We start from the raw sequence: 8,677 nt of genomic DNA, 5'->3' as shown, positions 1-8,677 counted from the left end.
TTTTTTTTTTTTTGGAGGGGAACCTAGGAAAGGAGATATTGTAAATAAAGAAAACATCTAATAAAAAATCCACATTCGGTAGCCAAACAGAATTGAGGAAACTCACTCGATTACATACAGAATTCATTATATTAAATCTCTAGATTAAAATATCTACCAGCTAAAGTATTGCTGGTTCGCTCTCATTTTCTAAAAGAAACCAACTTCAGAAAGATGATTTGTGGTTGTTCTGTGCCCTGAATCCTTGTAAGTGGCCACTTTCAGTACGACTGAGCTGAGAACCTGAATTTTGATCTATATCCCCAGGCCCCTCCATTATTCACCTATTTCACTTTGGATATTAATAAAACGAATAACATTTGTTAAAAACTGACAGATGAAACTGGTTACCCATTACTCATTGACAAATCACACCCAGGCCATCATTCTTCTCTCTCTAAATACATCACGCGTTGGTTTAGCGCAGGAAACCAAATAAATAGGAGGCTTTATTACAGCAGCGACAAAACTGCGATTCATTTTTTAAGTCCTTGGTTTCTGGATCGATTTGGTTGAACAAATTGTATGGTTCTTGACCTAAATGCAACCCCCTCCCCCACCCCTCAAATGATTGTACTGTGCTGGGGTGGCTGGCTGGCTGGTCCCGATTTGTTTCAGCCTCTTCCTTGTTTATGCATCCACACCCGGGACAGAAGGCACCACACCCCACACCGCAGGCAGCGGCAGAGCCCAGCTGCACCCCAGAGCTTGGCAGCCATAGGCATGCAGGCATGCACACATTACAGTGTCACCTCGTGGCACACACAGTGGTGTCCACATGGTCGGCAGCTTCCTTGGCAGTCTCTGTTCGTTCAGCAATTTATGTTTTTTTGCCAGTGAAGTGTCCTGGCAGTTTCAAAGCACTTGGCATGAGTCTCTCAGATGTTCAGAGATGCGAGAGAGAAACTCAGCTGTGTTGCCATCTCTGCTCCCCTATGAGTCAGAGGTCAGAGTGTGCCCCCAGGTGACCCTGAACTACTCTCGAAGGAATCAATTCGGTGCCCAGCGCTGCTGTCTCCTAGGTGCAGAGCAGGAAGCTTTTGCCTTGACTCTGTCCTCTTCAGTGTAGCTGCCTTCTGGAACTAGCTGAAAGCAGCACGCATTGTAGCCAGCACAGGCAACAGTGCTGAGTAACAGACACTCCATCTCTTCAGGAGCTGTGGCCTGGTATTTCCCCAGAGACCTCCCCTCCCCCTGCCCCACTGCCACTGTGTCTTAATGGAGTGTTCCCATGACTGGCACAGTTCCCATCTGCTGCACTGGCCAGCTTGAACTGCTCAAATGCAGGCTGAAGCAGGTTTCAAGTGACTTCCACTTGAGTTGCCCCTTATCTGGGAAGCTGAACAGTATTACTCCTGTCAGAGGTTTCGGGCTGAGAGAAACACACAATGGGCCCTGGCAGAGTGGCTGGCGATTAACAGACAGGACTCCAAACAACATCGCAAGGTGCAGATGACTTATGAAGTCCCTTTCAAAGGGAAAGCTCAAAAAGGCAGACTGGCCTTTGCTTTGGGAAGCCTGGGAGGATGTGCATGCATGCGGCCTGCAGGTGAGGAAGATGCTCATGGCTCCTCGATGGACTTCCTGGGGTGCCTGAGTCCTCAGAGGACTCCCCCCGCCCCCCACCTAGGAAGCAACTCCATGTTCTGGATCACTGTCATCTCTCAAGTGTGCGCGCTCCAGCTTAACTGATCTGAGGAGGGTGGGGCATGTGTGGCTGCCACACTGCATCATCTTTGCTTACAGACCTGAGATTACAGATGTCTCAATATTTTGCTAGCCACCCCCAGCATGAGACTATATGTTGTTGAATAAAGTGCATAGCCATGTGACGTCTCTGTTTCTTGTTCATACGTGGCATTCACAACTACATCTCTATGGTGGTTTTCCATGAATGCTGAATATGGATGACTGTTCTTCAAAAACATCTTCTGTACTTCAATAATGATAAGTCCTGCCCTGCCTCTAAGGTGGAAAAACTATATATGTATCTCTGCAATTCATTAACTTAGTTTATAGCAAGAGAAGGCCTGGCTAATCAACCTCATCTAAATTATACTAAAAGCTTATAATTATCTGGTAAGATGAGAAGAAAGAATGCAGAAATAATTTCACAGCAAAACGGCAGGCAGCACATTGAAAGCATCTTCAGCTCCAAGCTCATTTCTGGGCCTTCCTGTCAAAGCATGCTCCTGAATGTCCACACAATTCTCTACAGCTCGGTGAACTGGGCCATGAAGATGCCTGGCATTAACGTCTGATTTTCACCCTCAGTGTATCCATTCTCATGAACATGTCAGATTGCATCTGATGCTGTAGTCGTGGTGGGCTGAGAGGGGTGTACAGAGAGCTGACAGGAGAACAGATCTGATTCCCTCCAGTTGAACATGTGGACACAGCCAGGGACTCAGGGAAATGAGCATGCAGAAGTCATGGGAAGATCTAGAAGATACCATCTCCATGAATGTTACAAGAGGTTCGAGTTAGCTGGATATTCCCTAGATCTTCCATTATAGTTTATAAGCATGAATGTTGGATAATCTGGCCATTCTGGCTAGAAGTCCTGGCCTAGCCCACAGTGACCATCTCAGCCAGTCTTATTTACCCTGGTGGTTCCAGGTAGGGCACCTCCTCTGGGTGCTGTATGGTTGTTCTACATCCTTATCAATAGATCTTGATGATGAGCTCTGGATTAGGGCTCCACAGAAGAACCTTGTGGGTACCCTGCAGTGCCATCCCCTAGGCTTCCAAGTTTCCTTTTCCTTATAAAGTGCTTTCCACAAGGAGGCTCTGTAGATCCCATTTTTAATGTTTGTTTTGGAATAAGCATGAGCCAAGTTTCTTTTGTTCAGGAACTCATGAGGTCTGTTCTGTTGGGCTAGGGCATTCACACAGAGGTAATACTGCAAAGAGAACATGGTGGTTTAAATAGGAATGCCTCCTAAAAACTCATATATTTGAATGCTTGGCCCATAGGGAATGGCACTATTAGGAGGTGTGGCCTTGTTGAAGGAAGTGTGTCATTGTGAGGGGAAGCTTTGAGATCTCATGATAAAGTTAGGCCCAATGTAGAACATAGTCTCTTTCTACTGCCTGTGGATCAAGATGTAGAACTCTCAGCTCCTTCTACAGCACCATGTCTGCCTGCATGCTGCTATGATGACAATGAACTGAACCTCTGAAACTGTAAGCCAGCCTCAATCAAATGTTTTCCTTTATACCAGTTGCCATGGTTATGGTGTCTCTTCACAGTGATAAAACACTGACTAAGACAGAGCCATTGGTAAGTCATCCCTGTTGTTGAGCTAGTTCGCTGTTGTTCACATATTTCTGGTCCCCCAGATATTTGGCATAGCACCCTAGATCCTTCATCTCAACCAGCTCTGGTTGCTATCTCAGTTGGTTTTAGGACCATTTCTTTGTTCTTCCTTTCAAATTTGCCATCCCCTTCAATCTAGGATCTCTTCCCAGAGAATGTTGAAAGTCCCATGTCACACTCACTTGTAGGCTAGCCCAAGGAGACTGGTTTTTTTTTTTCCAAGGATTCCCAAGTCCAAACCCTGAGATCTCTTTGCTCCAAGCTCCTTCCTAGTGGCTGAGCCTGCAGAGCAAGCAGTGCACAGTACAGGACACGTGCATCTCTGCATGGGAGCCGGAAGATCCCCATCTGGGAGAGCATATGAACGTACTGGGGTCTTGGCTGTTTCTAGTCCTCTTCCTGATGCCCACAAAAGCTCTAGAAAAACACTTCTAAAGCTGATGGCCCCATTGAAAAGTTCCAGTTCTCTATACAGCCGGATTCCTTCAGCTGTTCAAGAGGCTTTAAGTGAACCGAAGACACCCCCTTCAAAGATTCCCATAAGGCAGCTGTGCTTGTTGAAGACCCTGCTGATGCCCTGGTTGGTCACAGAGTGTTAATGGACACACTGGAGAGGTAGTATGTATTTCTTCTTAATTGAAACATTCTTTCCTAAAGGAAAGAGGGATGCTTGAAAAGAAAAGAACAGAAGAGAAAAGAAAAGAAAAAAGGAAGATGCAATGCCTATGGAATAAACGAAACTTACAAGGTACAGGAATATCCTCAAAGTTACAGGATTCACAAGATCCATTCTCAGAGTTATAGAAATAGTAACAGTTGCTGAAAGAGAAGGGACTCTGATTGTCTGACCTGCCTGCAACTTGTACAAAGAACTCCAGACATGCAGCTTTTGTGAATCAGAACCCATGCTACTGAGATTTCAGATGACAGATGCCTTTGAGTGACCCAAGTTTCTGTAATGAACCCCAATAACCTCAGCAATTTACTAATCTAGCCATTTCTTTAGCCTGTCATCGATGCCCTATCTGGAACCAAATACTATATACTTCTGAAGGGTATTGGGTGCAGGGCCACACTTGCTGGTGTATGAGAGCAGGGACACGCTCATTAAGTATATGAGCTGGGAGACATATTGAAGAAGGCGATTGTGGGGACACACTGGAACCCTTCCACCCCCAAGTCTGTGGCCCAAGAAAGCAATGGTCAGCATAGGTCACAGACAAGCCAACCCTGTGGACCCTGGCAGCAGCTGTGTTTCCAGGGTACCCAGTGAATCAGATGTTGCTTCATGAATCATCTGAAAATTAACTACCTTTGAAAATAATATCCAGCAGAGCATCATCTGCTGCTCACTTTGCCCACAAGGTTTTTCAGAAAAGCCATTTTATCCTGGGTAGAATCAGCAGCATCGTTCCCATTCCAGCCCAAGGCCGCAGCCTTGGTTAGTGGCCAGTCTTGTTTGCGCAATGTCACTACACGTCAGCATGGGGGCAGACAGTGAAAACTAACTCTGAAAGGCACCTTCCCCTCTCACTTTATTTTGTTATCTTGCTATTTTGTTAATGTGAACTGTACTTGAAAAAATTATTTATAAATGATTTAGTGGACCAGTCAAATGAACTGTTTTTTTTTTTAAAACATATTTGCTTAAAAACTATTTTGCTTTCTAGGTTTAAGTTGTTGCTTGATGCAAAATATGTGTGGATAGATCCTGAAAGTCTTTGCACAGTTGCTGCTATGTAAAAAACATGATCCTGAGCAACAAAGATGAATCCTTCTCAGTCCCCAGATGTCCTCGTCACCTATCCTCTCCGAATCACAAGGAAACATGAGCAAATTCATTTTTTAGGTGATGGGGAAAGAAAGGCAGCCTCTATTTCATTAAAGGTGACACCTTGATGAGGGACTCGGTCCCTGCAGTCAACTGCTGGGTTCAATTCTGTACACTGTCATCATGTCCTGGTGGGATCACGGTACATATCTGATAGCATGCTTGTGAGCACTAATATATGTAAAAGAGTTAAAGCAGGAACACGGCTCTTAAGAAAATTAGAGTCATGCTAGCATAGCTCGATTTAGATAAACAACTGAGATACTTCATAATAAATCTTACTGGGACAAATAATTATAGCATTCCTAACTTCTATCTGAAGAAAGGTTTCCACGCTAAAATTCTGCTTGCTATTCATATGACTTTATTGCAAAGCGCAGATACCAAAAAATTAACAGCCAGCACGGACCACAGGAAGCCGCTGCTGAGACCCTGGGAAAGGATCATCTTGACAGCAAGTGTTTTTTTCCTGCTGCTCGGCTAACTGAGGCTTGATAACAAGAATGATATGGGAGACAGAAACTGGTGACTTATCAAAATGAAAGAGAATTCCACTGCCAACTCTTTGGAAAATCAGAAGAAAAGGCGACACTTCTCTTGGCGAGTTAGCTCCTCTACCAAGCAGGAGCTGTTCATCTTCCTTTAGGGATGGGCCCAACTTTCCTACATCTGTTTACAGTTCATCCGCAGCTGCTGTGTGGTAGACAAACCCTGCTGGATTTTTGAGGATAAAGCATCCGCATGTCTAAGTACATAGAAGCCATTTCACCATCAAGAAGACCGTTTTCTTCAGCAGTAGACACCCATCTTCTGCCATTTCTCAGGGTACACGTCCTTCTCTGCGTGACCTGATGCTGAATTGGTTTAGGGAGCTCCGTTAGGTTTGGAATGGATTTCATCTTGACTTTGACTGGCTCTGAGACCTGTGGTCTCTTTCTTTTAAAGGTCACGGAGACAATCCTCTCAGATCCTTTGGGCTCTGTGGTCTGAACAGTACTCATTTGCTCCAATTCAGTTCCTTCGTGCTACTGTTTTCTTTGTGTGCCCCACAGAACCTGTCTGGTCAAGTTTCCCTGGTTCCGCCCAGACGATCTCATGCAATTATGTGTTTCCAGAAATTGTTCTCTATGACTCGCATGTGACTGAAAATGCACGTGCTGTGCCAGGACATGCTTGTTTCTGGTCCCTGCAGACCCCTCCTTCTACTGAGCTGGAACCTGCTCCCTATGGCACCTGAACCAAGACCTGCACCCTCCTTCCATCCACTCCCTTCTGAACAACTGCCACTAAAGATTAAGCTAAGCTATGTCTTATGAAGTATTCCTGAATGACCAGGCATAACGACATAGGCTTTGTTTGGGAAGGCTAACTCAGCACCATGTACATCATGAAGATATATGCCCAGTAACAATCACCCCGAGGAGCAAGAGGTATGTGAGCACTGACCACCACTGGAAAAAGAGAGGCTTAATCATCCAGGGGCAACTGACAGAAATCATCAGGACTGCCAGGTATCTATGCCATCCCTGCACAGCACACTCCTCGCATTCTGTAACACACACTGCTGCCCCCTGAGTAACAGTTCAGAGAAGATGGAAGATGCTCAGTGAGAGGAAAGGCCCAAATGAATGGCTCTTATGTAAATGCGTAACTGAAGCGCTGGGGTTAGAGCAGAGAACAGATCCAGTAAACAGCATTTCAGGCCCCATGAGCTAAACTTCTTACCCAAAATGCCTTAGGCCACTGCTGTACATTTGTAGCAATTTGCAGAACAACACGGGGGGTTCACTTAGAACTTGGCCAGAGACAGAGCCAGCCTCAAAGATTCTCGTTTCCAAACAGTATTACATTCCCAGTGTAGTTACTATCTGCCCAGGACACATTCAAATAGACTTTCATTCTAACTGATGGCTTAACTCATGTTGATTATAGTAAAGATGAGCTTAAGAGAAATAACAAGGTGGGCCCTAAAGTTCACCTGAAAGATTAGAAGAAGCCCAGCAACCTAGGCTAACCCCAGAAGCAGTGGCAGAGGTGACTCCTGGAATCTAGGCCAACCCCAGAAGCAGTGACAGAGGTGACTCCTGGAATCTAGGCTAACCCCAGAAGCAGTGGCAGAAGTGACTCCTGAAATCTAGCCTAACCCCAGAAGCAGTGGCAGAGGTGACTCCTGGAATCTTACCAGCATGATCGCCGACCAGCCTGCAAGTGAGGACTGACTGGGACTCCAATAAGCAGAGGAGTGTGGGACAGTCTTGGGTAGGAATTTCATTTGGCAGTATTTGTTCTTTCCAATATTTTAAATTATTCCATCCATATCATCTAATTTCACATGGGCTCTGAGTGTGTGGACCCACATTAACCCATATGCTTAACCACAAGGAACTAAATGTCAGTTATTTGCTTATGATCTGCTGCCCTCAGAACAGATGGTAGAAGAATGATGTTTGTTGCTTCTGCAGACAGGTGACTTGGGACATCTCAGTTGTTGCAGGCAGGTGACTTGGGACAACTCAGTTGGTACTTTGGACAGATGGTCCAAGAATAATAGTGTGGCTGATGGCTGGTATACATTGAAGAAATGTTTCTGAGTCAGAATGTTCATAAAGGAGAAAGCTCCATGAGAGAGAGAAAGAGAGAGAGAGAAAGAAAGAGAGAGAGAAAGCTTCCTCAAAGATAGGAATGTCTAGAGGATGTTTTGTTGAGTGGAGCCACAAGGCAGGGGTAGGAGTGGGGTGGGGATGTAGAACAGAGGTTCATGGAGATGGAAGGAAATCTTAGTTTAAAAGATCAGAGCATGGGGGATACAGGCGGGCAGATATCTATGGGCTCAAGGCTAGCCTAGTCTATATAGTGAGTTCAAGACCAGGAAATGCTACTAGCGAGACCTTGTCTTGGAAAAAAAAAAAAAAGCAAAAGAAAAGAAAAAGGCAAAATCAGAATGCTGGAGAGACAGCTAGGCCAGTCAAATCAGAATGCTGGAGAGACAGCTAGGCCAGTCAAATCAGAATGCTGGAGAGACAGCTAGGCCAGTCAAATCAGAATGCTGGAGAGACAGCTAGGCCAGTCAAATCAGAATGCTGGAGAGACAGCTAGGCCAGTCAAATCAGAATGCTTGGAGAGACAGCTAGGCCAGTAAAGTGCTTGCCTTGTAAGAACAAGGGACTCAGTTCAATTCCAAAACCCATGTAAAAATGCCAAGCCAGTCTCTGGCTTATAGGCCCAGCACTGGGGAGGCAGAGTTTTTGGGAAATCTCAGTTTAGCCTCCTGGGTGAGTTTCAAGGCAGTGAAGAAATCTTGTCTCAAAAAAAAAAAAAAAAAGGTGTAGAGTACCTGAGAAGTGATACTGAGGTTGTCTCCTGCAGCCCTCCATATATATATATATGTCTGTACACAGAAAGATGGGGAGGGGAGGGGGAAAGGGAGGGAGGTAGAGAGAGGGAGAGAAGGGGTAAAGGGAGGGGAGGGGGAGAGGGAGGGAGGGAGG

General features: G+C 45.4%; 1 protein-coding gene and 1 long non-coding RNA gene across 5 annotated transcripts in view; one reads left to right on the top strand and one right to left on the bottom strand.

Annotated features, from left to right (window-relative positions):
* Nucleotides 1-8,677, bottom strand: part of Dlgap2 (DLG associated protein 2) — a 663,305-nt gene that overhangs the window by 156,870 nt on the left and 497,758 nt on the right. The window lies entirely within an intron of this gene.
* Nucleotides 1-8,677, top strand: part of LOC116068959 — a 54,960-nt gene that overhangs the window by 12,027 nt on the left and 34,256 nt on the right. The window contains exon 3 of one of the 2 annotated variants that reach the window (XR_004109774.1): nucleotides 5,029-5,282. The exons of the other annotated variant lie outside the window; for it this stretch is intronic. This is a non-coding gene — a long non-coding RNA (uncharacterized LOC116068959). Of the gene's footprint in view, nucleotides 1-5,028; nucleotides 5,283-8,677 lie in introns of those variants that run through there. 2 annotated transcript variants of the gene reach the window in all.

The sequence above is a fragment of the Mastomys coucha genome, unplaced genomic scaffold, assembly GCF_008632895.1.
Source record: "Mastomys coucha isolate ucsf_1 unplaced genomic scaffold, UCSF_Mcou_1 pScaffold22, whole genome shotgun sequence".
NCBI lineage: Eukaryota > Metazoa > Chordata > Mammalia > Rodentia > Muridae > Mastomys > Mastomys coucha.
This window is presented reverse-complemented; position numbering and strand designations above follow the sequence as displayed.